The 22153-nt window shown below is 46.8% G+C and overlaps 1 pseudogene; it reads right to left on the bottom strand.

Annotated features, from left to right (window-relative positions):
- Positions 1-15076: 15076 nt before the first annotated feature.
- On the bottom strand, positions 15077-20863 carry LOC123191907 (BTB/POZ and MATH domain-containing protein 2-like; annotated as a pseudogene).
- Positions 20864-22153: the final 1290 nt, after the last annotated feature.

Here is a 22153-nt window from a genome sequence, read left to right as displayed (position 1 = left end):
TTTGGACATCAGAAGTATTCCGGGTGAAATCGGCATTTTATCGGAGTATCGGGAGGTTACCGGAACCCCCCGGTAACCTAATGGGTCTTAATGGGCCTAGTGGAGGAAGAGGAGAGGAGGCCAAGGGGCAGCCACGCGCCCCTCCCCCCCCCCCAAAGTCCGAATTGGACAAGGAGGGGGGGCGACGCCCCCCCCTTTCCTTTCCCCTCTCTCTCTCCTTTCCCCCCAAGTCCTAGTCCAACATGGAAAAGGGGGGGAGTCCTACTCCCGGTAGGAGTAGAACTCCTCCTGGCGCGCCCCTTGCCTGGTCGCACCTCCTCCTCCTTGCTCCTTTATATACGGGGGCAGGGGGCACCCCATAGACACAACAATTGATCATTGGTCTCTTAGCCGTGTGCGGTACCCCCCTCCACCATAATCCTCGATAATATTGTAGCTGTGCTTAGGTGAAGCCCTGCGACGGTAGAACATCAAGATCGTCACCACGCCGTCGTGCTGACAGAACTCTTCCCCGGCATTCTGCTGGATCGGAGTCCGGGGATCGTCATCGAGCTGAACGTGTGCTAGAACTCGGAGGTGTCGTAGTTTCGGTGCTTGATCGGTCGGGCCGTGAAGACGTACGACTACATCAACCGCGTTGTGCTAATGCTTCCGCTTTCGGTCTACGAGGGTACGTGGACAACACTCTCCCCTCTCGTTGCTAGGCATCACCATGATCTTGCATGTGTGTAGGAATTTTTTTGAAATTACTACGTTCCCCAACATCCCGCGGCCCGTTTTGATGCTCCAACACAGCACCGGCGGTCCAACGATGCTCCGTCGCAGCTCCATAGCAGCACCAATGATTCTTGGAGACGCTCCACTTCAACCTCATCGCTGCACGGCACGGTGCTCCATCGCAGTTACACCGCCCATGTCGTCGGTGCCTCCATGAAGTTGCATTGCAGCTACGCCGCCCCCATTGATGGTGCAACAAAGCACCGATGCACCCACTGTGGCGCTGCTGCCGGTGACCTAGCCACCGAAGAGCTCCAACGGAGCAACACCGAAGGGAAGCTCCATGGCAGCACCGTGGCTCGAAAAAAGCTCCGATGTGGCACCGTCGATGCCCGGCAAAGCTCCTTTGTACCCACGGTCGTGCTCCATTGTAGCTCGGGCGAAGCTCCATTGCAGCTGTGGTGGAGCTCCAATGACCCCGAACACGCTCCATTGCAGCCCTGCCAAAGGCGGAAGCTGCGATGCAACTCCGGTGGCGCTTCAATGCAGCCATGGCGGAGCTTCAACAACCTCGCTCGGCGCTCTACAATAGCCCCGCCGGCATGAGCATGAATCAGGCGACGCCCGACTGGCGTCCCCTCCTCCGCTGAGATGGTGCCTCTCCTCTGTCGCTTGACGAACACAACAAATCGTCGGATGACCGCTCCATTGACGCTCTGCCGCCGGTGACTTGTAGCACCCGTGGCGCCGACGAGGTTGCATCACAGCACAGCGGCCATGGATGAGTTGCTGTGTCGGAGCCCGGCGACGCCCCTGGACGTCGCAACACCGACAGTCCTCGACGAGCACCGTATGGCATCGCTGTCAACACTTCCATGGATGCTTGTTTGCAGCTATGCCATGTCATGCCCCGAGACCGATGTGCCAGGTGTCCTCCAGTTATTCGCTGTTGTTGCCTTGTCATTGCTTGAGTGTCATGCATCACATATCATGTCATCATGTGCATTTCATTTGCATACATGTTCGTCTCATGCATCCGAGCATTTTCCCCATTGTTCGTTTTGCAATCCGGCGCTCCTATGTCCTCCGGCGTCCCTTTTTACCTCTTTTCGTGTGCGGGTGTTAAACATTTTCGGATTGGACTGAGACTTGCCATGCGGCCTTGGTTTACTACCGGTAGACCGCCTGTCAAGTTTCGTGCCATTTGGACTTCGTTTGATACTCCAACGGTTAACCGAGGGACCGAAAAGGCCTCGTGTGTGTTGCAGCCCAACACCCCTCCAAAGTGGCCCAAAACCCACCAAAACCCCCTCCATCATCTCGGTCGTTCGATCACGATCGCGTGGCCGAAAACCGCACCTCATTTGGACACTCCTAGCTCCCTCTACCTATATATATGTGATCCCCTCCGAAATTCGCGGTGCAAACCCTAACCTCCTCCTCCGCGTGTCGCCGGACATTTCTTCTCCACCGACGGACATGTCCGCGCCGCCCACCGCAGCCAACCACAGCATGACACGTCAGCGCCGCCGCTCCTCTCTCTCCTCCCCACCGCGCCGGCCTGCGGAGCCCAGATCGGGCCCGCGCGAGCCCGACCGCGCCGCCGCCCGGCCCGCACCTGCCCCGCTGTCCAGCACCTCGCCTTCTCGCCGGCTTTCGCGTCCGTGCCGCCCGCGCCACCTCCGGCGGCCGGCACCTCGCGCGCCTTGCCGGTGCCGCTCCGCCGCCGACCTTCCTCGCCGGCGCCGCCTCTTGACCTCGCCGGCCACCGTCCCTGCCACCACGCGCTGGCCTCCTCCAGCCCGGATCCGGTGGAGTCCGACCGGATCTCGCGCCGCCCGGTCGTCCCCGGCCTCCCCGACATCTCTCCGCGCCTCCTCCGGCCTTCCTCCGTCCTCTACGGCGATCATCGGAGCTCTAGGGTCGCCGGAGCCGGTGTTGACCCGGATCGGGATGAGATCCACCAGCCTCGGGAACCAAACGGCCTCCGTCCAGATCCGGATCCCTCCGTCCCGCACCGCTTCGTCCCAGGTTGACTTTTCCCGAGAGGTCCAAATTTCACTAAGTCCCCCAGATTTCAGTATTTTTGAGCATATTCATCGCATAATAACTTCCTCATCGTGGCTCCGATTCGTGCGTGTAGCATATCAAAATGTTAGTCTCGACGAGTACATCATTTCATCTCATTGCATCATTTTCATTTGAGCTCATCTTGATGCCCGAAATGCTGTTGGAAGAGGGCTATGTGATGATAGTTTCAGATCTGTTTCAGCAAATGCACTTTTGTCATTTTTGCCATGATTAATGTGTGCATGTTATGATCCTGAGCTCTACATGTGTTTTGTAATATGCCATGTCATCTTTACAAGGGTGTATGCCATGTATTTTTGTGATCTTTGTGGTGACTAGCACAAGCATGCAAAGCATGCTAGAATTTCACTAAGTCCTTGTCCTGTTATTATTTTTATGCCATATGTTCATGTTGTTTCCTAGTGATCCGTGCATCTTTTGGGCATGATCAGTAAGGATGTTTTGTAGATATTGTGGTGCTCTATCCATCCATGTCTTTGTTTGCATGTATGCAGCAACCTAGCTTGAGTCAATCGAGCTCTACTTTTGCTATAAAATGTTCCTGGCAAATTGTTAACATGTTTTGCAATTTTGCGAAGCTTGTTGTTGTTGATCCGTGCATGCTATGTTATTGTTCTTGCCATGTCTAACTTCTATGCCATGTCTAATTGCTGGGTGTATGCTTAGATTATCATGTCATGCCTCGTAGTGAGTGCATCGAGCTCGTAAACATGCCTACTTGATATCTGTTTTGCATGCTCCAGTTTTTCACAAAGTCTGAATATGTTTATGTTTTTGCTATGTTCACATGCTTGCAATTGTATTTTCTGATCCCTTTTGGCTCATGGTCAGTAAGGGACTTTTGTTATATGCTTTGAGTAGCTTCATTCCATGCCTTGCTTTGCCATGATATGCTCCTGTAGCTTGTAGTTATCGTGCTCTAAACATTGCTTCCTGATGATAAATTCCTGACATGTTGTTAATTTCACTAATCTGAAACATGTTATCTTTTGCACTTTTTCCATGCTTGTTTGAACCTGCTATTGAGTGAATTAGCTGTAGCTCAGTGTTCATCTTTTGTCAAGCTTCTTGAGTGGATCCCTTCCATGTATTTTTTTGCCATGTTTGAGTGTTGTAGCATATTTGTCTTGATGCATTTAGAAGGCTACTTGTTGTTAATCGCAGATCGGTACCATATTTGTTTTGCTTGTCATTTTCAAACCGTGCATCCGATTCCGGTGATCTTCATATCGATTTCGACCGAAATCACATCACCTTTCCAGTGGCACTCTTGGTTTTCCAAGTTGAAGCCAGGTTCAATCATTCCTTTCCAAATCATGCATATGCATCACATACCGCATCCCGCATATTATGCCATGTTCATGTGTTGGTTGTTTACTATGTTGTGTGCTTCTTTCCGGTGTTGCTTCTTCGGATTGGTTCCGATAACATCGCGTTTCTGAGGAACCGTTCGAATATGTCCTCTTGTCTTCTTCATGGACTCGTTCTTCTTCCTTGCGGGATTTCAGGCAAGATGACCATACCCTCGAAATCACTTCTATCTTTGCTTGCTAGTTGCTTGCTCTTTTGCTATGCCTATGCTGCGATACCTACCATTTGCTTATCATGCCTCCCATATTGTTAAGCCAAGCCTCTAACCCACCTTGTCCTAGCAAACCGTTGTTTGGCTATGTTACCGCTTTGCTCAGCCCCTCTTATAGCGTTGTTAGTTGCAGGTGAAGATTGGAGTTTGTTCCTTGTTGGAACATGGATATTTTGTTGGGATACCACAATATCTCTTATCTAATTAATGCATCTATATACTTGGTAAAGGGTCGAAGGCTCAGCCTTATGCCTGGATTTTGCGTTCCTTACACGGTTGGGTTATAATGGGAACCCCTTGACAGTTCGCCTTGAATAAAACTCCTCCAGCAAGGCCCAACATTGGTTTTACCATTTGCCACCTAGCCTCTTTTTCCCTTGGGTTAGGCCATCCCAATGGTCATCTTTATTTTAACCCCCCCCCCCCGGGCCAGTGCTTGTCTAAGTGTTGGTCCAAACTGAGCGATGTCCGGAGCTACCAGGGGCAACTCTGGGCTGGCCCACCCGACGTCTTGCTCATCCGGTGTGCCCTGAGAACGAGATATGTGAAGCTCCTATCGGGATTTGTCGGCACATCTGGGTGGCTTTGCTAGTCTTGTTTTACCATTGTCAAAATGTCTTGTAACCGGGATTTCGAGTCTGATCGGGTCTTCCTGGGAGAAGGAATATCCTTCGTGGACCGTGAGAGCTTGTGTTGGGCTAAGTTGGGACACCCCTGCAGGGATTTGAACTTTCGAAAGCCATGCCCGCGGTTATGGGCAGATGGGAATTTGTTAATATCCGGTTGTAGAAAACCTGAAACTTATCTTAATTAAAATGCATCAACCGCGTGTGTAACCGTGATGGTCTCTTCTCGGCGGGGTCCGGGAAGTGAACACGGTGTTGGAGTTATGCTTGACGTAGGTTGTTCTAGGATCACTTCTTGATCATAGTTGTTCGACCGTGCCTTTGCCTCTTCTTCTCGCTCTCTTTTGCGTATATGTTAGCCACCATATATGCTAGTCGCTTGCTGCAGCTCCACCTCATACCTTTACCTTACCTATAAGCTTAAATAGTATCGATCGCGAGGGTGCGAGATTGCTAAGTCCCCGTGACTCACAGATACTTCCAAAACCAGCTTGCAGGTGCCGTTGAACCGTGCAGGTGACGTAACCAAGCTCAAGGAGGAGCTCGATGAAGATCGTGTTCATTATGTTGTTCCGTTTCCAGTTGATCAGTAGTGGAGCCCAGTTGGGAGGATCGGGGATCTGTGTAGCTTTTGGGGTAGTCTTCTTTTATTTTGGGTTCCGTAGTCAGATCTTGATTGTATCTGGATGATGTAATGCTTTATTCATGTATTGTGTGAAGTGGCGATTGTAAGCCAACTATGTATCTCTTTCCCTTATGTATTACATGGATTGTGTGAAGATTACCTCACTTGCGATATTGCTTTCAATGCGGTTATGCCTCTAAGTCGTGCTTCGACATGTGGGAGATATAGCCGCATCGAGGGTGTTACATGCCACCTCCAACGATTCAACGGAGGAAAACCGGCTGCTGGTGCCGACGGCCGGCGGCAACCCTTTTCAATTTCCTAGATGATGTGGTGGTCTCACCATGGCTCCTCTACCCTGCCCGTTAATGAATGAGATGGCAGGGAAGAAAGAGATATGTGGAGGAGGCTGCTTCACTAGAGATAAGGTTGGGAAAGCGGTGGGCAGCTTCACGCGGGGCACATGGCACGTGGAGAGAGAGGTTTACGAGATGAAAAATCAGTCGAATGATTTAGAGAGTTTTCCATAGCAAATTGGGCTTGCAAAATCCCAAAAGCTCTCTTCACATTTTTTCTAGCCGCTGCCTGAGCATTCTGGAAATCAAAATTTTTCTTACCATCCGGTTTTTTAACGGCTTCACAAATGTTTGCCACTTTGGGTAGATGTCATCCGCTAGATAGTAGCCATAGTTGTATGTACGGTCATTTGCTACAAACTGCACCGGTGGGAGTTCACCATTTGCAATCTCATTCATCAGTGGTGACCGGTTGACAACGTTGATGTCATTCAAAGATCTAGGCATTCCAAAAAAAGCATGCCAAATCCAAGTCTCTTGATCGGTCACTGCTTCACGGATTATAGTGGAACCCTTTTTTGACCGTGGAATTGCCCATGCCATGCCTTAGAACAATTCTTCCAACTCCAATGCATGCAATCTATTGAGACAAGCATACTTGGGAAACTGTGAGCTTTGTTCATCTCCAATAGCCTTGCGATGTCTTCAGTATTGGGAGACCTCAAATACTCCTGGCCAAACACTTGCACAATTCCGACTGCGAAGCGCTTGACACACATGATGGCTTGACTCTCACCCATGGCCAAGTGATCATCAACTAGATCAGCTGGCATACCGTATGCCAACATACGCAAAGCGGCTGTCACCTTCTGAAAGGTGCTATGCCCGAGCTCTCCGACGGCATTCCTCCTTTGCTGAAAAACTCGGTCATGGCTCGCTAGTTTCTCTGCAATGCGCCTGAACAACTCGGTGCTCATCCTAAACCGGCGATGAAAGTACGACTTAGGGTATGTGGGATTCTCCGCAAAATAATGCCTGAACAATTTGTTGTGGGCATCGATTCTATCCCTCCAAATTTTCTGTCGACCCATAACCGGACCACCGTTCTTCGGTTTTTTATTGATGTGCATAGCTAGGATCATTGCAAGATCCTCCTCCTCTTCCATATCAAATTCTTATTCCGAAGAATCATACGATCAACTCATCTACAATGTTAAACTAGACTATAAAAAATACAAACAATATGCACCAAATTCATGTAATTTTTTTGAAGTTGAAGCAATATATACCTTGCGGTCGTCGAGCAGCAGTAGGCGGCTGGGCACTGTTCGTCGGAGGACTGCCGCACGCGACGGGCGGCGGTGACTAGAGGAAGACGGGGGAAGCCGCGACGGCGCGGGAGCGGGCACAGCAAATAAGCAACACGTGATGGCGTTTCGGCCGACGCGCTGAACTAGATATGTCGCGCGCGCGGTTTTTGCGCCTCCGCTGGAGCGCTTGGAGCGGTAGCGCGCGCAAAAAATACTAATTTTTCAGTGCGGCGTTTATATAGCGCGGCTATTGGAGATGCTCTTAGTGTGTGAGTTGTTGCTAAGATGTGTTTTGATATGAAGATAGTGAGATATCATTACAACACCAAATTGGCATACCATGACATTTACATATGCATATAGTCTAGCATTCCAACTTGTTACTAATGATATTTGACTAAAAGCACATCATAGAGGAATAGATCTCTAAGATGTATGTGGGGTAACTACCACTGGGTGGTAGGATGGATTTTCCATATAGTGATACTATTCATCACCCAGAGTGCAGAATAAGTTATTCTTCACCCGAGGTAATCTTACGATCATTTCATAATTAAATTACGTTTGGAATTGAAATAGTTACATTCCTATTGATTCATTACGTAAAATTTTGCATAAAAAATAAAAATATAGATCATAAGATAAGAAAATTTGCAGTTTATGTGTATTTTACACTATGTTTTATGTTTGTAATTTTACGTAACATAATTTTTTTACGACGATTATATATTTTCTTATGGTCTCTTTTTACGTCGGAAATAAGACATAACTTACGGAACGTAAAATTATGGTGCATTGATGTCAAAATAGAGAGGGTCTAAAGAATAACTATTATTCACCCAGGGTTACGAATATTCGCTACTTGAACTGACGGTTTAGGCGGATGTACTGATGAAAACCGAGGCGTCGAACTGTTCCTCCTCGATTTGTTTTCGTCAGAACAAGGCATGTAATATATCATTGGAAAGCTCTTGACATCTAGATTACAATGATATAGAACTTTTTTACAAAATCATCATGGTTTAAGAGCAGTTTTGAAAAAAAAACGTTTTCTTCAAAACCGTTTTGAAAAAAATGGCTCTTTCAAAACTGCTCCTAAACCATGATGATTTTGCAAAAAAGTTCTACATTATTGTAATCTAGATGTCAAGTGCTTTCCAACGATATATTACACGCCCCGTTTCGATAAAAAAAATCGAGGAGGATCAGTTCGACATGATGAAAATCGTCAGTACAGCCACCAGTTGGTACAAAATTCTCTGAAAGACTATTTACTTTAAGAAGTGGTTGATCATAACTCTTTGAGCTTGAAACCAGTTGTACACTACAAGAACACATGTTGCACATTTTCGGAGTGCAATAAGGGAAACAGTAGTTTGGAAAACATGGTGTATACAAGTAAAAAGAATACAAGAATATCGTTGCATATTACAAGTACACAGTAGATTTTAACTAATATTTTCCCCAAAAGAGGAACAAAGCCGTCCAAACTTTAATGGCATACGTAACTACCCAAGCCAAAATCATATAATAACGCCCATAATGGTTGCAAACTAAATGGGGCACAAAAGAGGCACAAAGATACCAATCAAAGATGGAACGGAGCAAATTGGATCGATATCTCATATTTTGCTGCTTTATATATAAATTAGGGCAGCTCCGCCTGAAGGTTCCTTAGATGGATAATATTTGGCATGGCTCATTTAATCAGGTATATTGTTCTATTAGAAAATATATTTATTTTCTAAAAATTATTTTAAGAGTATCCAAAAGATTGTTATAAAAAACGTTTCTGGTATATCTGATAATTTTTTGTGTAGTATAAAACAAATTCATATGTTGTCTAATGTTATTCCTATATGTGATGAAAAAAGCGATAGTAAGACTCAAAACAATATTCATGCTTTAGAAAGAAAACTATTAATATATTTCAAAATAAATGCTGATGCATCATTAAATATTATGCATGTTCCTAAATATAGTGCCCCTGTCCATAGAAATACATGTCCGCGCATATTAAAGCAAAACTTCATGTGTTTTCAAAAACATGTATTTATGAACAGAGAAGAATACAAATTATGAAATAGTAGAAAAGTAAATTGTATAGTAAAAGTATTCATGCATTTGAGCAAAGAAAGTATAATAAAGAAAAGAAAGTAATAAATAAAAATAAATATGGAAAATGATATTGAGATAAAGAAATATGGAAAAGAAAATAGAAATAGAAGACAAAATCATTAGAAAAAGAAGACATGTAAGATAAAAGACCTAGTGAGTCGGCCCACTAAAATCACGGGACTGTATGACCGACCATAGTGTGCACTACTCCCTCCTTCCATAGATATAGGGTCTAATACATTTTTCGAGGCTAATTTTGACCAAATATTAGAGCAATAATATTTGGCATGCAACTTACGGAGCTCACGAGTCTTCTGTTAAGTTTTGTGTTGTGAAATTTTCAAGTTTTGGGTAAAGATTCGATGGACTATGGAATAAGGAGTTGCAAGAGCCTAAGCTTCGGGATGACCAAGGCACCCCAAGGTAATATTCAAGGATAACCAAGAGCCTAAGCTTGGGGATATCCCGAAAGGCATCCCATCTTTCGTCTTCATTCATCGGTAACTTTACTTGGAGTTATATTTTTATTCACCACATGATATGTGTTTTGCTTGGAGCGTCATTTTATTTTCTTTAGCTTTGCTTGCTATTTGAATAATGTACCAAGATATGAAATTATTAAATGGGAGAGTCTTCACATAGTTGCATAATTATCCGACTACTCATTGATCTTCACTTATATCTTTTGAGTTATATAGTTTTGCTCTAGTGCTTCACTTATATCTTTTAGAGCACGGTGGTGGATTTGTTTTATAGAAACTATTGATCTCTCATGCTCCACTTAGATTATTTGAGAGTCTTAAATAGCATGATAATTTGCTTTAATAATCTTAATATGCTTGGTATTCAAGATTTGTAAAACTTTCTTTTGAGTGTGTTGAATACTAAGAGCAGTTTGATGCTTGATAATTGTTTTGAGATATGAAGATGGTGATGTTAGAGTCATGCTAGTTGAGTAGTTGTGAATTTGAGAAATACTTGTGTTAAAGTTTATGATTCCCGTAGCATGCACGTATGGTGAACCGTTATGTGATGAAGTCGGAGCATGATTTATTTATTGATTGTCTTCCTTATGAGTGGCGGTCGGGGACGAGCGATGGTCTTTTCCTACCAATCTATCCCCCTAGGAGCATGAGCGTAATACTTTGCTTTGATAACTTGTAGATTTTTGCAATAAGTATATGAGTTCGTTATGACTAATGTTGAGTCCATGGATTATACGCATTCTCATCCTTCCACCATTGCTAGCTTCTCTAATACCGCGCACCTTTCGCCGGTATCATACACTCACCATATACCTTCCTCAAAACAGCCATCATACCTACCTATTATGTCATTTCCATATCCATTCCGAGATATATTGCCATGCAACTTACCACCGTTCCGTTCGCTATGACACGCTTCATCATTTTCATATTGCTTTGCATGACCATGTAGTTTACATCGTATTTGTGGCAAAGCCACCATTCATAATTCTTTCATACATATCACTCATGAGTCATTACACGCCCTGGTACACCGCCGGAGGCATTCATATAGAGTCATATTTTGTTCTAAGTTTTGAGTTGTAATTGTTGAGTTGTAAGTAAATAAAAGTGTGATGATCATCACTTTTAGAGCATTGTCCCGGTGAGGAAAGTATGATGGAGACTATGATTCCCCACAAGTCGGGATGAGACTCAAGACGAAAAAAGAGGCCATAAAAAAGAGAGAAAGGCCCAAATAAAAAATGTATAAAAAATGAGAGAAAAAGAGAGAAGAGACAATGCTACTATCCTTTTACCGCACTTGTGCTTCAAAGTAGCATCATGATCTTCATGATAGAAAGTCTCCTATGTTGTCACTTTCATATGCTAGTGGGATTTTTCATTATAGAACCTGGCTTGTATATTCCAATAATGGGCTTCCTCAAAATGCCTTAGGTCTTCGTGAGCAAGCGAGTTGGATGCACACCCACTTAGTTTCCTTTGTCGAGCTTTTATACACTTATAGCTCTAGTGCATCCGTTGCATGGCAATCCCTACTCACTCACATTGATATCTATTGATGGGCATCTCCATAGCCCATTGATACGCCTAGTCGATGTGAGACTATCTTCTCCCTTTTTGTCTTCTCCACAACCACCATTCTATTCCACCTATAGTGCTATATCCATGGCTCACGCTCATGTATTGCGTGAAGATTGAAAAAGTTTGAGAACATCAAAAGTATGAAACAATTGCTTGGCTTGTCATCGGGGTTGTGCATGATTTAAATACTTTGTGTGGTGAAGATAGAGCATAGCCAGACTATATGATTTTGTAGGGATAGCTTACTTTGGCCATGATATTTTGAGAACACATAATTGGTTTGTTAGTATGGTTGAAGTATTATTGTTTTCATGTCAATATTAAACTTTTGTCTCAAATCTTATGGATCTGAATATTCTTGCCACAATAAATAAAATTACATTGAGAATTATGTTAGGTAGCATTCCACATCAAAAATTATATTTTTATCATTTACCTACTCGAGGACGAGCAGGAATTAAGCTTGGGGATGCTGATACGTCTCCAACATATCTATAATTTTTGATTGTTCCATGCTATTATATTATGTGTTTTGGATGTTTATGGGCTTTACTATGCACTTTTATATTATTTTTGGAACTAACCTATTAACCCAGAGCCCAGTGCCAGTTCTTGTTTTTCCCTTTTTTCAGTGTTTCGAAGAAAAGGAATATCAAACGGAGTCGAAACGGAACGAAACCTTCTGAAGAAGTTATTTTTGGAAGGAAAGCTACCCGATAGACTTGGAGTGCACGTCAGGAAAGAAACGAGGGAGCCATGAGGTAGGGGGCGCGCCCACCCCCCTAGGGCGCGCCCTCCACCCTCGTGGGCCCCTCGTGGCTCGCCTGACGTACTTCTTCCTCCTATATATACCCATATACCCTAAAACGATCGGGGAACAGAATAGATCGGGAGTTCCACCGCCGCAAGCCTCTGTAGCCACCAAAAGTCAATCGGGACCCTGTTCCGGCACCCTGCCGGAGGGGGGAACCCTCACCGGTGGCCATCTTCATCATCCCGGCGCTCTCCATGATGAGGAGGGAGTAGTTCACCCTCGGGGCTGAGGGTATGTATCAGTAGCTATGTATTTGATCTCTCTCTTTCGTGTTCATGATTTGGCACGATCTTGATGTACCGAGAGCTTTGCTATTATAGTTGGATCTTATGTTTCTTCTCCCCTCTACTTTCTTGTAATGGATTAAGTTTTTCCTTGAAGTAATCTTATCGGATTGAGTATTTAATGATTTGAGAACACTTGATGTATGTCTTGTCGTGCGTATCTGTGGTGACAATGGGATATCACGTGATTCACCTGATGTATATTTTGGTGATCAACTTGCGGGTTCCTCCCATAAACCTATGCATAGGGGTTGGCACATGTTTTCGTCTTGATTCTCCTGTAGAAACTTTGGGGCACTTGTTGGATTGAATAGATGAATCTAAGATTGTGTGATGCATATCGTATAATCATACCCATGGATACTTGATGTGACATTGGAATATCTAGGTGACATTAGGGATTTGGTTGATTTGTGTCTTAAGGTGTTATTCTAGTACGAACTCTAGGGCTGTTTGTGACACTTATAGAAATAACTCAATAGATTGATTGGAAAGAATAACTTTGAGGTGGTTTCGTACCCTACCATAATCTCTTCGTTTGCTCTCCGCTATTAGTGACTTTGGAGTGACTCTTTGTTGCATGTTGAAGGATAGTTATATGATCCAATTATGTTATTATTGTTGAGAGAACTTGCACTAGTGAAAGTATGAACCCTAGGCCTTGTTTTCTAGCATTGCAATATCGTCTACGCTCACTTTTATCATTAGTTACCTTGCTGTTTTTATATTTCAGATTACAAAAACCTATATCTACCATCCATATTGCACTTGTATCACCATCTCTTCGCCGAACTAGTGCACCTATATAATTTACCATTGTATTGAGTATGTTGGAGACACAAGAGACTCTTTGTTATTTGGTTGCAGAGTTGCTCGAGAGAGACCATCTTCATCCTACGCCTCCCACAGATTGATAAACCTTAGGTCATCCACTTGAAGAAAATTTGCTACTGTCCTACAAACCTCTGCACTTGGGGGCCAACAACATCTACAAGAAGAAGGTTGTGTAGTAGACATCAGTTATCATATATGTTTACCTAGTTGCCACGTACGCGCAACTGCAGTTGCCATCCAACAACGTACGAGTGTCCTGTGGGTGAAAAACAGTTCGCCCACGCGCGCGTGGACTAGGTGGTGGTTGTGTTGGGAGAAACTAGTTTGCCCACAGAGCGCAGTTGACAAACCGCGTGCTGCGGGACGTGTGGGCGAACTTTTCAACGCCCATACACACGATGATGCCCACGTGGCACTCAGATTCTAACAGATTTCTTTAGGATTCGTGCAAACAGAATCAATGTGGATTAAGGCATGTGGGCGATGTGCAAACATGCCACACGTGTGGGCGTTATCATTTGGATGAAAATATTTTTCAAATTACATTTATTTGGTCACAGATTATTTAAGTTTAATGAAAGATAAAAGTAATATGTGAAATTAAAAATCGAAGGGAGTATCCATCAAAGACATGAAGAACAAAAAGTATATCGATTCAGCGGCCAAAGATCCACTGAGCCATGCGTAAACAGATTTTTTGAAACCTTACACACGTATATTTCCTTGGTACGTCTGCCTTGTGTCCTTGTCTTGACTCCTGTCAATGCGTGAGTGAGGCCTTCCCTAGGCTCTCAGTCAGATTTTCAATGAGAGAATTCCTTATTTAACACCGTTTCTAAATTTGTTGCCTTATTTGACACTGAATTTTTTTCCTTTATTTAACACCGAGTCTAAATTTTATACCCTTCATAACACTATAGTCCATTTTAAGCCTTAGTGGTGTTAAATGACACATGAAAAGACCTATTTACCCCTCATGTCATATGTGATCAAATTTTTATGCGTATATGTGCATCCGGCCAACTCGTTTTGTGCCTCGGTCCCTGCCTTGACCGTGTTGTAGCCAAGTGCTTTCCGGCGTACAAGCGTACGAGGCTAGCTCGAGTTTTTGTTACTCTGTACACAATCGATTTTGTGCACGTACACACCAAGAAACAAGCAAGCAGACAGATGGGTCGATTCTAGTTGGACATGTACTGCTATACGTACTGGACAAAGCTAGCTAAGCAGCCGATCTCTCGCTTGATTGATTCTAAGTTGGCTAGCTAGCTAACCAAGTTAGCGATATTATCACGGAGACTATACACAAACACACGAGGCCGTTGATGGCCACATGATCGTGTCAGCCTTGTTTATTTTCTTTTGTTCAATACATCAACTCTATTAACTTACTGATTTGTTGTATACTACTATCAATTGTGTACAGGCATTAACTATTTTCACACACAAAAATGTAAAAGCACTGACACAATATTAACCACATCCAAACATAGTCGCATGATGAAGCTAGACTACCACATAACAATTTTAATCACAAATCACATTGAGGGCAAATAGGTCTTTTCAGGTGCCGTTAAGGCTTAAAATGGATAAAAATGTCGTAAAGGGCATAAAATTTAGACCAGATGTTAGATAGGGAAGAAAAAGGTTTTCGGTGTCAAATAGGGAAACAACATTTAAAACAGTGTCATATAAGGAATTTTCTCATTTTCAATTGGGATGCTCGCCGTGAGATGTCTGAACCCGTCGGTCGCCAAGACGTCGACCGGCAAGCACTTTCCGCGATGATGACATGAACGTCGCGCACGCATCCCTGAGCAGCGGGCACTGGTGCTGCTCCACCAGTGCCAACGTGGTGGCCACGGTCCTCACGTCCAAACTTCTGCGCAGCTTCAAGTCGCACGCCTGCTTCAGCTTGTCAACCCCGTACCGATCCGCGGCGACCAGCAGGTGCTGCGTCACTGCGACACCGTAGCCCTCCTTGTCACCCGACAGTGTGTCAGGGTAGATGAAGCGCAGTAGCAGCTCGACACTACCAGAATTAGCTACGTTGCCGACGGCCCACGGCCGTCGGCATAGGCCCAAAAGCCGTCGGCAAAGGGGTACGCCAACGGTCCCTGTCGGCATAGCCCCGTTGGCAACTCGTACGTCGGCGTACCTCAGGGCGGCTGTCGGCACACAAAAACCGTCGGCATAGTGAGCTAAGCCGACGGGGGCCGTACCACCATCGGCATACACACACCGTTGGCAACATTTTCCACCTGACGGGCGTTGACGGCGCCGCCGTTAAAGTTGTGCCAATTATACGCTGACACGTGGCAGCCTTTGGGTGACCGTGGCCTGGCGGTACGCCGACGGTTAGGCCGTCGGCATAGCTTTTGGGGCTATGCCGACGGTTAGATGCCACTTAAAATCAGGGGGAAGTGATTAGATGCTTTATGATTTGTGAATGCCACGTGTCATCCATCAGCACGGGTCTCGCCTGCTAACCGTGAGACCTGGTCTCATATAATTTTTTTTCCGTGTCAACTGTTGGGCTGGCCTGGTGCGTAGCTATGTCGACGGTTAGGCCATCGGCATAGCGTTAGAGCTGTGCCGACGGCCAAGCCGTAGGCATAGCTTGAAACACGTATGAAAGAAAATGGCTGCCCAACAGCCGGTGAGCACGACGAGCAAGGGCAGCGACGCGCAGGTCGTGTTCGTCCAGAGGCTAGGCGGCGTGCAGCTCCGACGAGCAGCGCATCTTGCCGCTCCGACGTCCTAGGTTTCCGGCGAGCAGCACATCCTACATCCGGCGAGCAACGCATCCAGCGAGTAGAACTCCGACGAGAGGCAGCACGGCTCCCTCGACCGTGCCGCTCGTACACCTTGGCCTCGGGTTTGGAGGGTCTCGGATCTCACACGGCTCGCTCGGCGAACGGCCGGTGGGGCAAGACGGCTCCCTCGGCGGTGGAGGCGAGCGGTCGAGCCGAACGGCCGGTGGGGTACCATTGCTCCCTCGGCGGTGGAGGCGAGTGGCCGAGCCGAAGAGCCGGTGGGGCACTACGGCTCCCTCGGCAGTCGAGGCATGCGGCAGGTGGGGGCGAGCGGCCATTGGGACGCGATGGCAGTGGGGCCAGGCGGTGGCGGATCTACAGGGGCGAGCGGCGGCGGCGGATCTGCAGGGGCGAGCAGCGATGGCTTCGTCCGGTGGGGGCGCAGATGAGAGAGAGAGAGCGCGTCGTGCGCAGAGAGACGAGCGTGAGAGAGATAAGATCGAGGGGAGAGGATGACATGCGTGGAACGTGGGGTGGTGCACGCATCCAGCCATCCACGCCATCGATCCAGGTGACTGGGTGGCCAGCCAATAGGAAGGCTTCATTTTTTTGTGCTTCTTTACGTATTTGTTTTGCTAGATTTATTAGGTTTATTTTTACTAAACCTTTTCTAACTTTTTCCACACATTCTATGAATCATAAGCTGACATCCTGCCAAATTTCATATATTTTTATTTTCCTTTGATTTTTTTTAGAATTAAAAAAATGATAAACTCATTTTGCTTATAGTCATTTGAGAAATTGTATGCAAAGTGGTTTGTCAAATCATATATGATGTCTTTTGGGTATGTGTAGGCCTAGTGCAACCAAAGGAGGGGCAGGCTCCACCACCGAAGGGCGAATGTACATCGGCGGCATGCCGGATATAGCCGTTAAAATCCACTGAAAATCATACGATATTGGAAATCCTTGGGACCTCGCACGGTGTCGTCATATGGCCCTTGTAGGGTGTGGTAAAAGTTTGAGTGTGTTTCGCAGAAGCCTGACTGGAGGCCGCTTCTAAACCGCCCATGTCCGAGGTAGTATCGGGCTATCAAGAGAGAATGTGTCCAGATTGTGAAGGAAGTGCGCTTCACGTTGTTCCGTCGTACTCGAAACTTCTCATGCTCTCAAAGGGGGGCATTGCATGACACGTGCCATGACATGGCATTTTTCGGGTGCGCCTGCAATATTTGAGAAGTTTATTGCATATTTAGGGTTTCAATGCGGGAAATTGCCAACGTGCACGGCGGACACCTTAAATGATGTTAAGAAGTGGTTTGTATAATCATGTATGATGTCATTGTGGTATGTGCAGGCCTAGTGCAACCAAAGGAGAGGCATGCCCCACCACCGGGGTGCAAATGTACCTCGGCGGCATGCCAGTTCTAGCCGTTAAAATCCACAGAAAATCATACGATGCCGGAAATCCTTGGGACCTGGCACGGTGTCGTCATATGGCCCTTGTAGGGTGTGGTAAATTTTTGAGCGCATTTCGTAGAAGCCTGACCGGAGGCTGCTTGTAAACTGCACCATCTCCGAGGTAGTATCTGGCTATCGAGAGAGAACGCGTCTGGTTTGTGAAGGGAGTATGTTGCCTATTGCTCTGTTGACCTAGGAAATGCTCGTGCTCTCAAAGGGGGCCATTGCATGACATGTGCCTGGATATGGCATTTTTCGGGCCCGCCTGCAATATTTGAGACATTTACTGCACCTGTAGGGTTTCAATGCCGGAAATTGCAGATATGCATGGCACCACACCCCGGAACCGTGTATTAACTCTTCAGACATGCCACCACAACTTAAGACATATATGAGGACTCGGTGCGATGGTTCGGTGGCATTTCTACCGCCCCTAAGGCCCTCAGTCGGTCTAACCCTTGACTAGTTGGAGGGGGGCCACACCCCGGAGCCCAAGACGGGCATCTACGCATGCCACATAACTATCGCACATGCATCAGGACCCATGCGATGTTTCGGTGGCATAACTACACCCGGAAAGGCCAACACGAAGCCCCATTGACTAGGAGATCTAGCCCTTTGACTATCGCCGAACGGGCTTTGACCAATGGACCCTTCCACCTGGTTGCGATAGGTCAGCCCATAGGAACATCCATGTACACGGTCTGGACCCAACCCACCACTAGATTCCCCCCGCCTCGACCTGACGTGCACGATTCCCCCTCCAAGTCACAGCGGCAGTGCCGTCCGTGGAGGGGGGCCACACCCCGGAGCCACAAGATGGGCGTCTACGCATGCCACATCACTTTCACACATGCATCAAGACCCGTGCGGTGTTTCGGTGGCATAGCTACACCCGGAAGGCCACCATGAAGCCTCATTGACCAGGAGATCTAGCCCTTTGACTATCGCCGGACGGGCTTTGACTAGTGGACTCTTCCACCTGGTTGCGATAGGCCAGCCCATAGGGACATCCTCGAACACGGTCCGGACCCAACCCACCACTAGATTCCCTCCAGCTCGACCCGACGCGCACGATCCCCCCTCCAAGTGACGGCGGCAGTGCCATCCGTGGAGGAGGGCCACACCCCGGAGCCCCAAGACGGGCGTCTACGCATGTAACATCACTTCTACACATGCATCAGGACCCGTGTGGTGTTTCGGTGGCATAGCTACACCGGGAAGGACACCATGAAGCCCTGTTGACCGGGAGATCTAGCCCTTTGACTGTCCCTAGACGGGCTTTGACCAGTGGAGTCTTCCACATGGTTGCGATAGGTCAGCCCATAGGAACAATCCCAAACACGGTCTGGACCCAACCCACCATTAGATTTCGTCCGGCTCAAACCGACGCGCATGATTCCCTCCTCCAAGTGATGGCGGCACTGCTGTCCGTGGAGGGGGCACATCCCGGAGACCAAGAATAGCGTCTACGCATGTCACAACACTTTCACACATCCATCACGACCAGTGCGTTGTTTCAGTGGCATTGCTACAGCCGGAAGGCCACCACGAAGCCTCGTTGACCAGGAGATCTAGGCCTTTGACTTTCACCAGATGAGTTTGACTAGTGGACACTTCCAACTGGTTGCGATAGGTCACCCCATAGGAACATCCCCGAACATGGTCTGGACCCAACCAAGCACTAGATTCCCTCTGGTTCTACCCGACGCGCATGATTCCCTCCTCCAAGTGACGGCGGCACTGCCGTCCGTGGAGGGGGGGGCAACACCGTGGAGACCCAAGACGGGCGTCTACGCATGCCACATGAATTTCACACACGCATCTGGACCCAATACGGTGTTTCAATGGCATAGCTACACCCCGAAGCCCCACCGGCTGGACTAACCTTAGCCCCATTAACCAGGAGATCTAGGCCTTTGACTTTCATCGGACGGGCTTTTACCAGTGGACTCTTTCATCTAGTTGCGATAAATCTGCCCATAGGAACAACCCCGAACACGGTCTGGACCCAACCAGACACTAGATTCCCTCCGGTTCTACCCGACGCGCACGATTCCCCCCTCCAAGTGACGGCGACACTGCTGTCCGTGGAGGGAGGCACACCCCGGAGCCCAAGAAGGGCGTCTACGCATGCCACAACACATTCACACATGCATCAAGACCCAGTGCGAGATTATGATAAGAAAATCATTTAAAAGTTGTCCAAATCTAGTGAAGTATCAATTACTTGTGATTTTTACCAAGTGTAAGGACCTATATGCAAAATTACATGATGTTACATTTTAACATACTCAAAAGTAAAAAAACTAGATATTCATAATCTATGGAAAATTCTGCCCCAAATCCATATATAATTTGTGTATGTTTAAGTTTATATAAATTAGATTTAAATTAATCAAATCTAAGGTTTAATAAAAATAAAAAATGAGAAATAAAAACATATAATATATACACTGACGGTATCCCCGTCGGCATAGAGAGCCCAAGTGTTTTTTGCTGAATAAAAAAAGGTTTACAAGCTATGCCGACGGCCTCCGTCAGGGCCGTCGGCATAGTGATGACGGCGTCAACCCCCCGTCTGGACCTGGGTCGGCGGACCCACCTGTGTGCCGACGACGGCTCTATGCCGACGGCCCCCATCGACATAGTGGAAGATATGTCGACGGCCTTCCTACGCCGATGGCCCCCGTCGGCATATATGGAGGATTGTCGACGGCCTTCCTACGCCGACGGCCCCGGTCGGCAGATATGGAGGTTTGTCGACTGCTTTAGTATGCCTACGGCCTCTTCTCGGCTGTCGGCATACCATGATCTATGCCGACGGGGGCCGTCGGCATAGAAAAGGCCATCGGCAGTGGCCGTTATTCTGGTAGTGCGAAGATTGCCGGGTCCATGTCGTATACCTCGACGCGCTCCACGTCCTTGCGCTTCATGGGACCGAAGAGCTCGGCGTCGAAGACCGGCGAGCACGCACCGGTGCGCCCGGAACGCCCTGCCGCCAACGTCGATCGTTACGTCCGCGCTCTTGCCGTCCCTGAGCATGCGCTCGAGGTGGCCGTGCAGGTCCGGCAGCAGAGCAGTGGCTGCCGGGTCCCGGAGCGGCCCTGGTGCATTTGAGGCGGGGCTCGATGACAGTGACGACACACCTGATTGTGAGGCAGTCGTCGACGAGGTACCGCCGCGACGTCAGCTTCAATCTGCGCACAAATCCTACAAACATTGGGATAATGTGCGTACCGTAGAAGTGGTCTCCATCCGAGGTCCTCCTGTTTGCCATGGCCCCGCGGCGGTCTACGAGCCCTATGATGACCCTCGCTGTCGCGGTCACGAGCCTGGCCGCTTTACAGAGATGAACAGAGGCCGCTGCGTAGCCTGGGTACGGATTATGAGTATAGCCGGTGGCTGGCCCGCCGGGTTAGAAGCGGAGAAACCAATCGTGGCCGCCAATGCACTACTAGGAAAGGGCTAATTAGTGGCGCACCTGTTTTGTCATTAATGGTGCACTACAGGTGCGCCACTATTATCATGCCATTAGTAACAAAAAAGTAATGGCGCACCTCTGTTGCGTCATTAGTATCCCAGATAGTAATGGCACACTATCTGGTGCGCCATTACTATCTGACTTAACCTCAGGTCAATATGCTTAATCTCCGGTCAAATCACACTCCGTGGTCAAACTTCCCGGAAGGTCACCCATCCTCACATTACTCCAGTCCGAGCACGTTTAACTTCGCAGTTCTATCCAACTCCAACACCAGCTCACTTCATAGACACTTGTTGATATATCTATCATATCAAGTTAAACATTGTTGATGTCTAGGACTTTGTTCATGTTCATGAGTGTGATGAAATTTTGAAAAAATATTTCAAACTTCCCGGTCATATTACGTACCATATTTTGAAAAAAAATTCAATTTTTTTTTGAAACCAATTTTTTTCTGTTACTAGTGGCGCACCTAGCAAATAGTGCGCCACTAGTAAATTTGATTTTTTTATTTTCCCCCTCTAGATCTTAAAAGCCCCATTTCTTTCGTTCTGTTATGTTTTTTTGGGATTTTGAAGATGTTGGACAAGGTTCCCCCAGTTCAATTCGTATGTAACCTTTCGAGTAGATGATTTTTCATATAAAAAGCTTTTTAATCCGAGTTTGTATGCAAAAGTTATGCCCATTTTACTAAATTCCAGAGAGATTTTTCAAATAAAGTCGAAATTTATATTTGTAAATTTTCCCAACAACTAGACCACATATCACATGGGAAACTTGTTTTCTTTTATTTTTTGACATTTCCATCATTTTCTTTCTTTTTTTAAACTGAAAAGGCGGTCCACGGGGGGGGGGGGGGGGGTGCATTTAGCACCAGGGTTACTAATGGCACACCAGGTGTGTAGTGCGGCAATAGTAGTTTTGAAAAAAATTGTTAGTAATGACGCACCATGGGATAGTGTGCCATTACTAGTAATGGCGCATTGTTCACTGGTGCGCCACTACTAACAATTTTTTTTTCAAAACTACTAATGGCGCACGGTGAGTGTGGTGCGCCATTACTATGTCAACTAGTAATGGCGC

Source organism: Triticum aestivum, chromosome 2A (genome assembly GCF_018294505.1).
Source record: "Triticum aestivum cultivar Chinese Spring chromosome 2A, IWGSC CS RefSeq v2.1, whole genome shotgun sequence".
NCBI lineage: Eukaryota > Viridiplantae > Streptophyta > Magnoliopsida > Poales > Poaceae > Triticum > Triticum aestivum.
The sequence above is the reverse complement of the archived record's forward strand: the minus strand, read 5'-3'. Positions and strand labels throughout refer to the sequence as shown.